Below are 15962 nucleotides of genomic sequence, written 5' to 3'. Positions count from 1 at the left end.
TGCTGGCTAGCCAGCTAGCCAGCCCTGTGGGCCTTGCTGCTGCTGCAGCCAAAAAACAAAAGGTGGTGCTGCTGCTGCTTCTGCTGCTTCTGCTTCTGCTTGTGTCTGGCCGCTGTTGGAGCGTCCAGGCACAGGACTTCTGCTGCTGCTGACTAAATGGCCTCCTTAATTGGATCATTTGAGTAGCCAGCACACCTGTGCAGGTAGGGCATGACATGATAGGCAGCTGCCTTGATAGCGGGTGGGTGCTGAATGTTCCTAATTGACAAAATAAGATTAATGCTTATGAAGAAATATAAAATCTCATCCCTTCCCCAATATCGCGCCACACCCCTACCCCTTAATTCCCTGGTTGAACTTGATGGACATATGTCTTTTTTCGACCGTACTAACTATGTAACTATGTAACATAACATGGGGGGGGGGGGGGGTCTCCTGGCTGTTCACACAGGTGTGTCATTGCTGTACATTGACCATGCATTGCTTCTGTGGTATTGCAAAGGCAAAGACAAATGCTTCCAGCCATCCATTGCACTAATGGATTGGTCATCAGCTGGCTGTCTATGTCCCGCATCAATATAGACCAAAGTACAGAGGGTTAGGCTATGCTATTGTGCACCTACCTGATGCATCAGAAGGTGCGAGGCCCTTGCTAAATTCTGTGCACAGACTTTGAGATCTATACTTTAGACTGTATCTAAACCTGCTCCAACATGGACTGACATTCTGGCCTACTTTCAGCCGATGCGACTTGTCTGTCGCTGAACAGTCGCTTTTTATGTATTCAGCACCTATGTATAATGTTGTAAAAATGCTCTAGAAGCTAAAGTCGCAGAAATGTCACACATATTTGGCCTGCAACTTTCTGTGCGACAAATTCAGACAGGAAAAATCAGTATAAATCCTTAGAAAATTATCCCCCAGTGTCTCCATCTGCTGGCGGTATTGAATAAGCATTGCTGCACTGATGGGGTATGCATTAGACGAAAAAAAAGAAGAAAAAGAAGAATAATACGCCCAGAAAAGAGGCGAAAAGGAGAAAAACGTAAAAAAACGTGAAAAAAAAGTAAGAGGAAGAGAAGGGAAAAAAAGGTGGAAATGGGTTTAAAAGTGATTTCGGCGGAGAATATATATATATATATATATATATATATATACGCGCACACACACACATATATATAAACGTATTCTCCGTTGAGATATTGCAGCCGCTGCTGTGTCCAGGCCCAGGAGCCTTAGCACTGTGCTGTGATGTCACTCAATACCACTGACATCACTAGGTGTAAACAACATCTCTCCTTTGCTGTGTATGTGACTATGGAGCTGTTTGGTGATGTCGTCTATTATGGCCTTCATAGAAGCAACAGGAGATTGTTGCATCCATCTAGAACCCTCAGAACTACAGTGCTATGATGTCACTCACTTCCACAGGCCTTGCAGAGTGTAAACAACAACAACCCAGCTTTGTTGTGTATGTAACCATAGGGATTTGTGATGTCACCTAGAACCTTCACAGCAGCGACAGCTTTATGAGGAGCATCAGCACTGCTCTGCCTGAGCAGAACCATCACCGCCATAGGTTGTCAAATAACCCGGGTTTAACCCACACAGGTAAGTCCAATGGGGTGCAGGCATGTCCTCTATGCTTACAGCTTCCCGTGGGTGTTGGTTTGATACCGTTTGGGGACAGCCAAGGAGGCATCTGCAGGCAACAAAGGTAGGTGTGTGCTTGTGTGTGTGTTTCCTATGCAGATCCTAAGCCCAGTGTCACATGCAAGTAGGAGGAGTAAGAAGGGTTCCTTCCTGGCAAATCCGGGTTATGGATTGCATTTAAAAAGGCCCCGTGGGAGTGCAATGGGCCCCTGTCTTGCTGCTTAGCAATAATGGTATGGGTTTAGGTTCTGCTGTGTGTACTGGTGGTTGACTGCCCCCCAGCCCAGAGTGTGCATGGAAAATTGTCTGGCAGCCTCCCTGACAGCAAGCAGTGATAGTGCCCATGAAGGGCACCTTGTTGGGCCCGCCCCTTTCACGGTTATCGCTTCTCGGCCTTTTGGCTAAGATCAAGTGTAGTATCTGTTCTTATCAGTTTAATATCTGATACGTCCCCTATCTGGGGACCATATATTAAATGGATTTTTGAGAACGGGGGCCGATTTCGAAGCTTGCTTCCGTCGCCCTATGCATTGACCCGATATGGCAGTATCTTCGGGTACAGTGCACCACCCCCTTACAGGGTTAAAAAGAAAGATTCCTACTTTCATTGCTACCTGCTTGCTGGCTAGCCAGCTAGCCAGCCCTGTGGGCCTTGCTGCTGCTGCAGCCAAAAAACAAAAGGTGGTGCTGCTGCTGCTTGCTTCTGCTTCTGCTTGTGTCTGGCCGCTGTTGGAGCGTCCAGGCACAGGACTTCTGCTGCTGCTGACTAAATGGCCTCCTTAATTGGATCATTTGAGTAGCCAGCACACCTGTGCAGGTAGGGCATGACATGATAGGCAGCTGCCTTGATAGCGGGTGGGTGCTGAATGTTCCTAATTGACAAAATAAGATTAATGCTTATGAAGAAATATAAAATCTCATCCCTTCCCCAATATCGCGCCACACCCCTACCCCTTAATTCCCTGGTTGAACTTGATGGACATATGTCTTTTTTCGACCGTACTAACTATGTAACTATGTAACATAACATGGGGGGGGGGGGTCTCCTGGCTGTTCACACAGGTGTGTCATTGCTGTACATTGACCATGGATTGCTTCTGTGGTATTGCAAAGGCAAAGACAAATGCTTCCAGCCATCCATTGCACTAATGGATTGGTCATCAGCTGGCTGTCTATGTCCCGCATCAATATAGACCAAAGTACAGAGGGTTAGGCTATGCTATTGTGCACCTACCTGATGCATCAGAAGGTGCGAGGCCCTTGCTAAATTCTGTGCACAGACTTTGAGATCTATACTTTAGACTGTATCTAAACCTGCTCCAACATGGACTGACATTCTGGCCTACTTTCAGCCGATGCGACTTGTCTGTCGCTGAACAGTCGCTTTTTATGTATTCAGCACCTATGTATAATGTTGTAAAAATGCTCTAGAAGCTAAAGTCGCAGAAATGTCACACATATTTGGCCTGCAACTTTCTGTGCGACAAATTCAGACAGGAAAAATCAGTATAAATCCTTAGAAAATTATCCCCCAGTGTCTCCATCTGCTGGCGGTATTGAATAAGCATTGCTGCACTGATGGGGTATGCATTAGACGAAAAAAAAGAAGAAAAAGAAGAATAATACGCCCAGAAAAGAGGCGAAAAGGAGAAAAACGTAAAAAAACGTGAAAAAAAAGTAAGAGGAAGAGAAGGGAAAAAAAGGTGGAAATGGGTTTAAAAGTGATTTCGGCGGAGAATATATATATATATATATATATATATATATATATATATATATATATACGCGCACACACACACATATATATAAACGTATTCTCCGTTGAGATATTGCAGCCGCTGCTGTGTCCAGGCCCAGGAGCCTTAGCACTGTGCTGTGATGTCACTCAATACCACTGACATCACTAGGTGTAAACAACATCTCTCCTTTGCTGTGTATGTGACTATGGAGCTGTTTGGTGATGTCGTCTATTATGGCCTTCATAGAAGCAACAGGAGATTGTTGCATCCATCTAGAACCCTCAGAACTACAGTGCTATGATGTCACTCACTTCCACAGGCCTTGCAGAGTGTAAACAACAACAACCCAGCTTTGTTGTGTATGTAACCATAGGGATTTGTGATGTCACCTAGAACCTTCACAGCAGCGACAGCTTTATGAGGAGCATCAGCACTGCTCTGCCTGAGCAGAACCATCACCGCCATAGGTTGTCAAATAACCCGGGTTTAACCCACACAGGTAAGTCCAATGGGGTGCAGGCATGTCCTCTATGCTTACAGCTTCCCGTGGGTGTTGGTTTGATACCGTTTGGGGACAGCCAAGGAGGCATCTGCAGGCAACAAAGGTAGGTGTGTGCTTGTGTGTGTGTTTCCTATGCAGATCCTAAGCCCAGTGTCACATGCAAGTAGGAGGAGTAAGAAGGGTTCCTGGCAAATCCGGGTTATGGATTGCATTTAAAAAGGCCCCGTGGGAGTGCAATGGGCCCCTGTCTTGCTGCTTAGCAATAATGGTATGGGTTTAGGTTCTGCTGTGTGTACTGGTGGTTGACTGCCCCCCAGCCCAGAGTGTGCATGGAAAATTGTCTGGCAGCCTCCCTGACAGCAAGCAGTGATAGTGCCCATGAAGGGCACCTTGTTGGGCCCGCCCCTTTCACGGTTATCGCTTCTCGGCCTTTTGGCTAAGATCAAGTGTAGTATCTGTTCTTATCAGTTTAATATCTGATACGTCCCCTATCTGGGGACCATATATTAAATGGATTTTTGAGAACGGGGGCCGATTTCGAAGCTTGCTTCCGTCGCCCTATGCATTGACCCGATATGGCAGTATCTTCGGGTACAGTGCACCACCCCCTTACAGGGTTAAAAAGAAAGATTCCTACTTTCATTGCTACCTGCTTGCTGGCTAGCCAGCTAGCCAGCCCTGTGGGCCTTGCTGCTGCTGCAGCCAAAAAACAAAAGGTGGTGCTGCTGCTGCTTCTGCTGCTTCTGCTTCTGCTTGTGTCTGGCCGCTGTTGGAGCGTCCAGGCACAGGACTTCTGCTGCTGCTGACTAAATGGCCTCCTTAATTGGATCATTTGAGTAGCCAGCACACCTGTGCAGGTAGGGCATGACATGATAGGCAGCTGCCTTGATAGCGGGTGGGTGCTGAATGTTCCTAATTGACAAAATAAGATTAATGCTTATGAAGAAATATAAAATCTCATCCCTTCCCCAATATCGCGCCACACCCCTACCCCTTAATTCCCTGGTTGAACTTGATGGACATATGTCTTTTTTCGACCGTACTAACTATGTAACTATGTAACATAACATGGGGGGGGGTCTCCTGGCTGTTCACACAGGTGTGTCATTGCTGTACATTGACCATGCATTGCTTCTGTGGTATTGCAAAGGCAAAGACAAATGCTTCCAGCCATCCATTGCACTAATGGATTGGTCATCAGCTGGCTGTCTATGTCCCGCATCAATATAGACCAAAGTACAGAGGGTTAGGCTATGCTATTGTGCACCTACCTGATGCATCAGAAGGTGCGAGGCCCTTGCTAAATTCTGTGCACAGACTTTGAGATCTATACTTTAGACTGTATCTAAACCTGCTCCAACATGGACTGACATTCTGGCCTACTTTCAGCCGATGCGACTTGTCTGTCGCTGAACAGTCGCTTTTTATGTATTCAGCACCTATGTATAATGTTGTAAAAATGCTCTAGAAGCTAAAGTCGCAGAAATGTCACACATATTTGGCCTGCAACTTTCTGTGCGACAAATTCAGACAGGAAAAATCAGTATAAATCCTTAGAAAATTATCCCCCAGTGTCTCCATCTGCTGGCGGTATTGAATAAGCATTGCTGCACTGATGGGGTATGCATTAGACGAAAAAAAAGAAGAAAAAGAAGAATAATACGCCCAGAAAAGAGGCGAAAAGGAGAAAAACGTAAAAAAACGTGAAAAAAAAGTAAGAGGAAGAGAAGGGAAAAAAAGGTGGAAATGGGTTTAAAAGTGATTTCGGCGGAGAAATATATATATATATATATATATATATATATATATATATATATATATACGCGCACACACACACATATATATAAACGTATTCTCCGTTGAGATATTGCAGCCGCTGCTGTGTCCAGGCCCAGGAGCCTTAGCACTGTGCTGTGATGTCACTCAATACCACTGACATCACTAGGTGTAAACAACATCTCTCCTTTGCTGTGTATGTGACTATGGAGCTGTTTGGTGATGTCGTCTATTATGGCCTTCATAGAAGCAACAGGAGATTGTTGCATCCATCTAGAACCCTCAGAACTACAGTGCTATGATGTCACTCACTTCCACAGGCCTTGCAGAGTGTAAACAACAACAACCCAGCTTTGTTGTGTATGTAACCATAGGGATTTGTGATGTCACCTAGAACCTTCACAGCAGCGACAGCTTTATGAGGAGCATCAGCACTGCTCTGCCTGAGCAGAACCATCACCGCCATAGGTTGTCAAATAACCCGGGTTTAACCCACACAGGTAAGTCCAATGGGGTGCAGGCATGTCCTCTATGCTTACAGCTTCCCGTGGGTGTTGGTTTGATACCGTTTGGGGACAGCCAAGGAGGCATCTGCAGGCAACAAAGGTAGGTGTGTGCTTGTGTGTGTGTTTCCTATGCAGATCCTAAGCCCAGTGTCACATGCAAGTAGGAGGAGTAAGAAGGGTTCCTGGCAAATCCGGGTTATGGATTGCATTTAAAAAGGCCCCGTGGGAGTGCAATGGGCCCCTGTCTTGCTGCTTAGCAATAATGGTATGGGTTTAGGTTCTGCTGTGTGTACTGGTGGTTGACTGCCCCCCAGCCCAGAGTGTGCATGGAAAATTGTCTGGCAGCCTCCCTGACAGCAAGCAGTGATAGTGCCCATGAAGGGCACCTTGTTGGGCCCGCCCCTTTCACGGTTATCGCTTCTCGGCCTTTTGGCTAAGATCAAGTGTAGTATCTGTTCTTATCAGTTTAATATCTGATACGTCCCCTATCTGGGGACCATATATTAAATGGATTTTTGAGAACGGGGGCCGATTTCGAAGCTTGCTTCCGTCGCCCTATGCATTGACCCGATATGGCAGTATCTTCGGGTACAGTGCACCACCCCCTTACAGGGTTAAAAAGAAAGATTCCTACTTTCATTGCTACCTGCTTGCTGGCTAGCCAGCTAGCCAGCCCTGTGGGCCTTGCTGCTGCTGCAGCCAAAAAACAAAAGGTGGTGCTGCTGCTGCTTCTTCTGCTTCTGCTTGTGTCTGGCCGCTGTTGGAGCGTCCAGGCACAGGACTTCTGCTGCTGCTGACTAAATGGCCTCCTTAATTGGATCATTTGAGTAGCCAGCACACCTGTGCAGGTAGGGCATGACATGATAGGCAGCTGCCTTGATAGCGGGTGGGTGCTGAATGTTCCTAATTGACAAAATAAGATTAATGCTTATGAAGAAATATAAAATCTCATCCCTTCCCCAATATCGCGCCACACCCCTACCCCTTAATTCCCTGGTTGAACTTGATGGACATATGTCTTTTTTCGACCGTACTAACTATGTAACTATGTAACATAACATGGGGGGGGGGGTCTCCTGGCTGTTCACACAGGTGTGTCATTGCTGTACATTGACCATGGATTGCTTCTGTGGTATTGCAAAGGCAAAGACAAATGCTTCCAGCCATCCATTGCACTAATGGATTGGTCATCAGCTGGCTGTCTATGTCCCGCATCAATATAGACCAAAGTACAGAGGGTTAGGCTATGCTATTGTGCACCTACCTGATGCATCAGAAGGTGCGAGGCCCTTGCTAAATTCTGTGCACAGACTTTGAGATCTATACTTTAGACTGTATCTAAACCTGCTCCAACATGGACTGACATTCTGGCCTACTTTCAGCCGATGCGACTTGTCTGTCGCTGAACAGTCGCTTTTTATGTATTCAGCACCTATGTATAATGTTGTAAAAATGCTCTAGAAGCTAAAGTCGCAGAAATGTCACACATATTTGGCCTGCAACTTTCTGTGCGACAAATTCAGACAGGAAAAATCAGTATAAATCCTTAGAAAATTATCCCCCAGTGTCTCCATCTGCTGGCGGTATTGAATAAGCATTGCTGCACTGATGGGGTATGCATTAGACGAAAAAAAAGAAGAAAAAGAAGAATAATACGCCCAGAAAAGAGGCGAAAAGGAGAAAAACGTAAAAAAACGTGAAAAAAAAGTAAGAGGAAGAGAAGGGAAAAAAAGGTGGAAATGGGTTTAAAAGTGATTTCGGCGGAGAAATATATATATATATATATATATATATATATATATATATATATATACGCGCACACACACACATATATATAAACGTATTCTCCGTTGAGATATTGCAGCCGCTGCTGTGTCCAGGCCCAGGAGCCTTAGCACTGTGCTGTGATGTCACTCAATACCACTGACATCACTAGGTGTAAACAACATCTCTCCTTTGCTGTGTATGTGACTATGGAGCTGTTTGGTGATGTCGTCTATTATGGCCTTCATAGAAGCAACAGGAGATTGTTGCATCCATCTAGAACCCTCAGAACTACAGTGCTATGATGTCACTCACTTCCACAGGCCTTGCAGAGTGTAAACAACAACAACCCAGCATTGTTGTGTATGTAACCATAGGGATTTGTGATGTCACCTAGAACCTTCACAGCAGCGACAGCTTTATGAGGAGCATCAGCACTGCTCTGCCTGAGCAGAACCATCACCGCCATAGGTTGTCAAATAACCCGGGTTTAACCCACACAGGTAAGTCCAATGGGGTGCAGGCATGTCCTCTATGCTTACAGCTTCCCGTGGGTGTTGGTTTGATACCGTTTGGGGACAGCCAAGGAGGCATCTGCAGGCAACAAAGGTAGGTGTGTGCTTGTGTGTGTGTTTCCTATGCAGATCCTAAGCCCAGTGTCACATGCAAGTAGGAGGAGTAAGAAGGGTTCCTGGCAAATCCGGGTTATGGATTGCATTTAAAAAGGCCCCGTGGGAGTGCAATGGGCCCCTGTCTTGCTGCTTAGCAATAATGGTATGGGTTTAGGTTCTGCTGTGTGTACTGGTGGTTGACTGCCCCCCAGCCCAGAGTGTGCATGGAAAATTGTCTGGCAGCCTCCCTGACAGCAAGCAGTGATAGTGCCCATGAAGGGCACCTTGTTGGGCCCGCCCCTTTCACGGTTATCGCTTCTCGGCCTTTTGGCTAAGATCAAGTGTAGTATCTGTTCTTATCAGTTTAATATCTGATACGTCCCCTATCTGGGGACCATATATTAAATGGATTTTTGAGAACGGGGGCCGATTTCGAAGCTTGCTTCCGTCGCCCTATGCATTGACCCGATATGGCAGTATCTTCGGGTACAGTGCACCACCCCCTTACAGGGTTAAAAAGAAAGATTCCTACTTTCATTGCTACCTGCTTGCTGGCTAGCCAGCTAGCCAGCCCTGTGGGCCTTGCTGCTGCTGCAGCCAAAAAACAAAAGGTGGTGCTGCTGCTGCTTCTGCTGCTTCTGCTTCTGCTTGTGTCTGGCCGCTGTTGGAGCGTCCAGGCACAGGACTTCTGCTGCTGCTGACTAAATGGCCTCCTTAATTGGATCATTTGAGTAGCCAGCACACCTGTGCAGGTAGGGCATGACATGATAGGCAGCTGCCTTGATAGCGGGTGGGTGCTGAATGTTCCTAATTGACAAAATAAGATTAATGCTTATGAAGAAATATAAAATCTCATCCCTTCCCCAATATCGCGCCACACCCCTACCCCTTAATTCCCTGGTTGAACTTGATGGACATATGTCTTTTTTCGACCGTACTAACTATGTAACTATGTAACATAACATGGGGGGGGGGGGGGGGTCTCCTGGCTGTTCACACAGGTGTGTCATTGCTGTACATTGACCATGCATTGCTTCTGTGGTATTGCAAAGGCAAAGACAAATGCTTCCAGCCATCCATTGCACTAATGGATTGGTCATCAGCTGGCTGTCTATGTCCCGCATCAATATAGACCAAAGTACAGAGGGTTAGGCTATGCTATTGTGCACCTACCTGATGCATCAGAAGGTGCGAGGCCCTTGCTAAATTCTGTGCACAGACTTTGAGATCTATACTTTAGACTGTATCTAAACCTGCTCCAACATGGACTGACATTCTGGCCTACTTTCAGCCGATGCGACTTGTCTGTCGCTGAACAGTCGCTTTTTATGTATTCAGCACCTATGTATAATGTTGTAAAAATGCTCTAGAAGCTAAAGTCGCAGAAATGTCACACATATTTGGCCTGCAACTTTCTGTGCGACAAATTCAGACAGGAAAAATCAGTATAAATCCTTAGAAAATTATCCCCCAGTGTCTCCATCTGCTGGCGGTATTGAATAAGCATTGCTGCACTGATGGGGTATGCATTAGACGAAAAAAAAGAAGAAAAAGAAGAATAATACGCCCAGAAAAGAGGCGAAAAGGAGAAAAACGTAAAAAAACTTGAAAAAAAAGTAAGAGGAAGAGAAGGGAAAAAAAGGTGGAAATGGGTTTAAAAGTGATTTCGGCGGAGAAATATATATATATATATATATATATATATATATATATATATATATATATACGCGCACACACACACATATATATAAACGTATTCTCCGTTGAGATATTGCAGCCGCTGCTGTGTCCAGGCCCAGGAGCCTTAGCACTGTGCTGTGATGTCACTCAATACCACTGACATCACTAGGTGTAAACAACATCTCTCCTTTGCTGTGTATGTGACTATGGAGCTGTTTGGTGATGTCGTCTATTATGGCCTTCATAGAAGCAACAGGAGATTGTTGCATCCATCTAGAACCCTCAGAACTACAGTGCTATGATGTCACTCACTTCCACAGGCCTTGCAGAGTGTAAACAACAACAACCCAGCTTTGTTGTGTATGTAACCATAGGGATTTGTGATGTCACCTAGAACCTTCACAGCAGCGACAGCTTTATGAGGAGCATCAGCACTGCTCTGCCTGAGCAGAACCATCACCGCCATAGGTTGTCAAATAACCCGGGTTTAACCCACACAGGTAAGTCCAATGGGGTGCAGGCATGTCCTCTATGCTTACAGCTTCCCGTGGGTGTTGGTTTGATACCGTTTGGGGACAGCCAAGGAGGCATCTGCAGGCAACAAAGGTAGGTGTGTGCTTGTGTGTGTGTTTCCTATGCAGATCCTAAGCCCAGTGTCACATGCAAGTAGGAGGAGTAAGAAGGGTTCCTGGCAAATCCGGGTTATGGATTGCATTTAAAAAGGCCCCGTGGGAGTGCAATGGGCCCCTGTCTTGCTGCTTAGCAATAATGGTATGGGTTTAGGTTCTGCTGTGTGTACTGGTGGTTGACTGCCCCCCAGCCCAGAGTGTGCATGGAAAATTGTCTGGCAGCCTCCCTGACAGCAAGCAGTGATAGTGCCCATGAAGGGCACCTTGTTGGGCCCGCCCCTTTCACGGTTATCGCTTCTCGGCCTTTTGGCTAAGATCAAGTGTAGTATCTGTTCTTATCAGTTTAATATCTGATACGTCCCCTATCTGGGGACCATATATTAAATGGATTTTTGAGAACGGGGGCCGATTTCGAAGCTTGCTTCCGTCGCCCTATGCATTGACCCGATATGGCAGTATCTTCGGGTACAGTGCACCACCCCCTTACAGGGTTAAAAAGAAAGATTCCTACTTTCATTGCTACCTGCTTGCTGGCTAGCCAGCTAGCCAGCCCTGTGGGCCTTGCTGCTGCTGCAGCCAAAAAACAAAAGGTGGTGCTGCTGCTGCTTCTGCTGCTTCTGCTTCTGCTTGTGTCTGGCCGCTGTTGGAGCGTCCAGGCACAGGACTTCTGCTGCTGCTGACTAAATGGCCTCCTTAATTGGATCATTTGAGTAGCCAGCACACCTGTGCAGGTAGGGCATGACATGATAGGCAGCTGCCTTGATAGCGGGTGGGTGCTGAATGTTCCTAATTGACAAAATAAGATTAATGCTTATGAAGAAATATAAAATCTCATCCCTTCCCCAATATCGCGCCACACCCCTACCCCTTAATTCCCTGGTTGAACTTGATGGACATATGTCTTTTTTCGACCGTACTAACTATGTAACTATGTAACATAACATGGGGGGGGGGGGGGGTCTCCTGGCTGTTCACACAGGTGTGTCATTGCTGTACATTGACCATGCATTGCTTCTGTGGTATTGCAAAGGCAAAGACAAATGCTTCCAGCCATCCATTGCACTAATGGATTGGTCATCAGCTGGCTGTCTATGTCCCGCATCAATATAGACCAAAGTACAGAGGGTTAGGCTATGCTATTGTGCACCTACCTGATGCATCAGAAGGTGCGAGGCCCTTGCTAAATTCTGTGCACAGACTTTGAGATCTATACTTTAGACTGTATCTAAACCTGCTCCAACATGGACTGACATTCTGGCCTACTTTCAGCCGATGCGACTTGTCTGTCGCTGAACAGTCGCTTTTTATGTATTCAGCACCTATGTATAATGTTGTAAAAATGCTCTAGAAGCTAAAGTCGCAGAAATGTCACACATATTTGGCCTGCAACTTTCTGTGCGACAAATTCAGACAGGAAAAATCAGTATAAATCCTTAGAAAATTATCCCCCAGTGTCTCCATCTGCTGGCGGTATTGAATAAGCATTGCTGCACTGATGGGGTATGCATTAGACGAAAAAAAAGAAGAAAAAGAAGAATAATACGCCCAGAAAAGAGGCGAAAAGGAGAAAAACGTAAAAAAACGTGAAAAAAAAGTAAGAGGAAGAGAAGGGAAAAAAAGGTGGAAATGGGTTTAAAAGTGATTTCGGCGGAGAAATATATATATATATATATATATATATATATATATATATATATATATATACGCGCACACACACACATATATATAAACGTATTCTTCGTTGAGATATTGCAGCCGCTGCTGTGTCCAGGCCCAGGAGCCTTAGCACTGTGCTGTGATGTCACTCAATACCACTGACATCACTAGGTGTAAACAACATCTCTCCTTTGCTGTGTATGTGACTATGGAGCTGTTTGGTGATGTCGTCTATTATGGCCTTCATAGAAGCAACAGGAGATTGTTGCATCCATCTAGAACCCTCAGAACTACAGTGCTATGATGTCACTCACTTCCACAGGCCTTGCAGAGTGTAAACAACAACAACCCAGCTTTGTTGTGTATGTAACCATAGGGATTTGTGATGTCACCTAGAACCTTCACAGCAGCGACAGCTTTATGAGGAGCATCAGCACTGCTCTGCCTGAGCAGAACCATCACCGCCATAGGTTGTCAAATAACCCGGGTTTAACCCACACAGGTAAGTCCAATGGGGTGCAGGCATGTCCTCTATGCTTACAGCTTCCCGTGGGTGTTGGTTTGATACCGTTTGGGGACAGCCAAGGAGGCATCTGCAGGCAACAAAGGTAGGTGTGTGCTTGTGTGTGTGTTTCCTATGCAGATCCTAAGCCCAGTGTCACATGCAAGTAGGAGGAGTAAGAAGGGTTCCTGGCAAATCCGGGTTATGGATTGCATTTAAAAAGGCCCCGTGGGAGTGCAATGGGCCCCTGTCTTGCTGCTTAGCAATAATGGTATGGGTTTAGGTTCTGCTGTGTGTACTGGTGGTTGACTGCCCCCCAGCCCAGAGTGTGCATGGAAAATTGTCTGGCAGCCTCCCTGACAGCAAGCAGTGATAGTGCCCATGAAGGGCACCTTGTTGGGCCCGCCCCTTTCACGGTTATCGCTTCTCGGCCTTTTGGCTAAGATCAAGTGTAGTATCTGTTCTTATCAGTTTAATATCTGATACGTCCCCTATCTGGGGACCATATATTAAATGGATTTTTGAGAACGGGGGCCGATTTCGAAGCTTGCTTCCGTCGCCCTATGCATTGACCCGATATGGCAGTATCTTCGGGTACAGTGCACCACCCCCTTACAGGGTTAAAAAGAAAGATTCCTACTTTCATTGCTACCTGCTTGCTGGCTAGCCAGCTAGCCAGCCCTGTGGGCCTTGCTGCTGCTGCAGCCAAAAAACAAAAGGTGGTGCTGCTGCTGCTTCTGCTGCTTCTGCTGCTTCTGCTTCTGCTTGTGTCTGGCCGCTGTTGGAGCGTCCAGGCACAGGACTTCTGCTGCTGCTGACTAAATGGCCTCCTTAATTGGATCATTTGAGTAGCCAGCACACCTGTGCAGGTAGGGCATGACATGATAGGCAGCTGCCTTGATAGCGGGTGGGTGCTGAATGTTCCTAATTGACAAAATAAGATTAATGCTTATGAAGAAATATAAAATCTCATCCCTTCCCCAATATCGCGCCACACCCCTACCCCTTAATTCCCTGGTTGAACTTGATGGACATATGTCTTTTTTCGACCGTACTAACTATGTAACTATGTAACATAACATGGGGGGGGGGGGTCTCCTGGCTGTTCACACAGGTGTGTCATTGCTGTACATTGACCATGCATTGCTTCTGTGGTATTGCAAAGGCAAAGACAAATGCTTCCAGCCATCCATTGCACTAATGGATTGGTCATCAGCTGGCTGTCTATGTCCCGCATCAATATAGACCAAAGTACAGAGGGTTAGGCTATGCTATTGTGCACCTACCTGATGCATCAGAAGGTGCGAGGCCCTTGCTAAATTCTGTGCACAGACTTTGAGATCTATACTTTAGACTGTATCTAAACCTGCTCCAACATGGACTGACATTCTGGCCTACTTTCAGCCGATGCGACTTGTCTGTCGCTGAACAGTCGCTTTTTATGTATTCAGCACCTATGTATAATGTTGTAAAAATGCTCTAGAAGCTAAAGTCGCAGAAATGTCACACATATTTGGCCTGCAACTTTCTGTGCGACAAATTCAGACAGGAAAAATCAGTATAAATCCTTAGAAAATTATCCCCCAGTGTCTCCATCTGCTGGCGGTATTGAATAAGCATTGCTGCACTGATGGGGTATGCATTAGACGAAAAAAAAGAAGAAAAAGAAGAATAATACGCCCAGAAAAGAGGCGAAAAGGAGAAAAACGTAAAAAAACGTGAAAAAAAAGTAAGAGGAAGAGAAGGGAAAAAAAGGTGGAAATGGGTTTAAAAGTGATTTCGGCGGAGAAATATATATATATATATATATATATATATATATATATATATATATATATACGCGCACACACACACATATATATATATAAACGTATTCTCCGTTGAGATATTGCAGCCGCTGCTGTGTCCAGGCCCAGGAGCCTTAGCACTGTGCTGTGATGTCACTCAATACCACTGACATCACTAGGTATAAACAACATCTCTCCTTTGCTGTGTATGTGACTATGGAGCTGTTTGGTGATGTCGTCTATTATGGCCTTCATAGAAGCAACAGGAGATTGTTGCATCCATCTAGAACCCTCAGAACTACAGTGCTATGATGTCACTCACTTCCACAGGCCTTGCAGAGTGTAAACAACAACAACCCAGCTTTGTTGTGTATGTAACCATAGGGATTTGTGATGTCACCTAGAACCTTCACAGCAGCGACAGCTTTATGAGGAGCATCAGCACTGCTCTGCCTGAGCAGAACCATCACCGCCATAGGTTGTCAAATAACCCGGGTTTAACCCACACAGGTAAGTCCAATGGGGTGCAGGCATGTCCTCTATGCTTACAGCTTCCCGTGGGTGTTGGTTTGATACCGTTTGGGGACAGCCAAGGAGGCATCTGCAGGCAACAAAGGTAGGTGTGTGCTTGTGTGTGTGTTTCCTATGCAGATCCTAAGCCCAGTGTCACATGCAAGTAGGAGGAGTAAGAAGGGTTCCTGGCAAATCCGGGTTATGGATTGCATTTAAAAAGGCCCCGTGGGAGTGCAATGGGCCCCTGTCTTGCTGCTTAGCAATAATGGTATGGGTTTAGGTTCTGCTGTGTGTACTGGTGGTTGACTGCCCCCCAGCCCAGAGTGTGCATGGAAAATTGTCTGGCAGCCTCCCTGACAGCAAGCAGTGATAGTGCCCATGAAGGGCACCTTGTTGGGCCCGCCCCTTTCACGGTTATCGCTTCTCGGCCTTTTGGCTAAGATCAAGTGTAGTATCTGTTCTTATCAGTTTAATATCTGATACGTCCCCTATCTGGGGACCATATATTAAATGGATTTTTGAGAACGGGGGCCGATTTCGAAGCTTGCTTCCGTCGCCCTATGCATTGACCCGATATGGCAGTATCTTCGGGTACAGTGCACCACCCCCTTACAGGGTTAAAAAGAAAGATTCCTACTTTCATT

At 46.0% G+C, this 15962-nt stretch overlaps 7 non-coding genes across 7 annotated transcripts; all 7 read left to right on the top strand.

Annotated features, from left to right (window-relative positions):
• Positions 1–2034: 2034 nt before the first annotated feature.
• On the top strand, positions 2035–2225 carry LOC130328763 (U2 spliceosomal RNA). Its single transcript, XR_008872632.1, has one exon. It is a non-coding gene; the product is annotated as a U2 spliceosomal RNA (small nuclear RNA).
• Positions 2226–4310: 2085 nt separating this feature from the next.
• Positions 4311–4501, top strand: LOC130328762 (U2 spliceosomal RNA). Its single transcript, XR_008872631.1, has one exon. It is a non-coding gene; the product is annotated as a U2 spliceosomal RNA (small nuclear RNA).
• Positions 4502–6589: 2088 nt separating this feature from the next.
• On the top strand, positions 6590–6780 carry LOC130328760 (U2 spliceosomal RNA). The gene has a single exon (XR_008872629.1). It is a non-coding gene; the product is annotated as a U2 spliceosomal RNA (small nuclear RNA).
• A 2082-nt stretch (positions 6781–8862) lies between these two features.
• LOC130328759 (U2 spliceosomal RNA) lies at positions 8863–9053 on the top strand. The gene has a single exon (XR_008872628.1). It is a non-coding gene; the product is annotated as a U2 spliceosomal RNA (small nuclear RNA).
• A 2097-nt stretch (positions 9054–11150) lies between these two features.
• Positions 11151–11341, top strand: LOC130328758 (U2 spliceosomal RNA). Its single transcript, XR_008872627.1, has one exon. It is a non-coding gene; the product is annotated as a U2 spliceosomal RNA (small nuclear RNA).
• A 2096-nt stretch (positions 11342–13437) lies between these two features.
• Positions 13438–13628, top strand: LOC130328757 (U2 spliceosomal RNA). The gene has a single exon (XR_008872626.1). It is a non-coding gene; the product is annotated as a U2 spliceosomal RNA (small nuclear RNA).
• A 2106-nt stretch (positions 13629–15734) lies between these two features.
• Positions 15735–15925, top strand: LOC130328755 (U2 spliceosomal RNA). The gene has a single exon (XR_008872625.1). It is a non-coding gene; the product is annotated as a U2 spliceosomal RNA (small nuclear RNA).
• Positions 15926–15962: the final 37 nt, after the last annotated feature.

Source organism: Hyla sarda, unplaced genomic scaffold (assembly GCF_029499605.1).
Source record: "Hyla sarda isolate aHylSar1 unplaced genomic scaffold, aHylSar1.hap1 scaffold_314, whole genome shotgun sequence".
Taxonomy (NCBI): domain Eukaryota; kingdom Metazoa; phylum Chordata; class Amphibia; order Anura; family Hylidae; genus Hyla; species Hyla sarda.
Note: the sequence above shows the minus strand (reverse complement) of the source record. Positions and strands in the feature narration are given on the sequence as shown.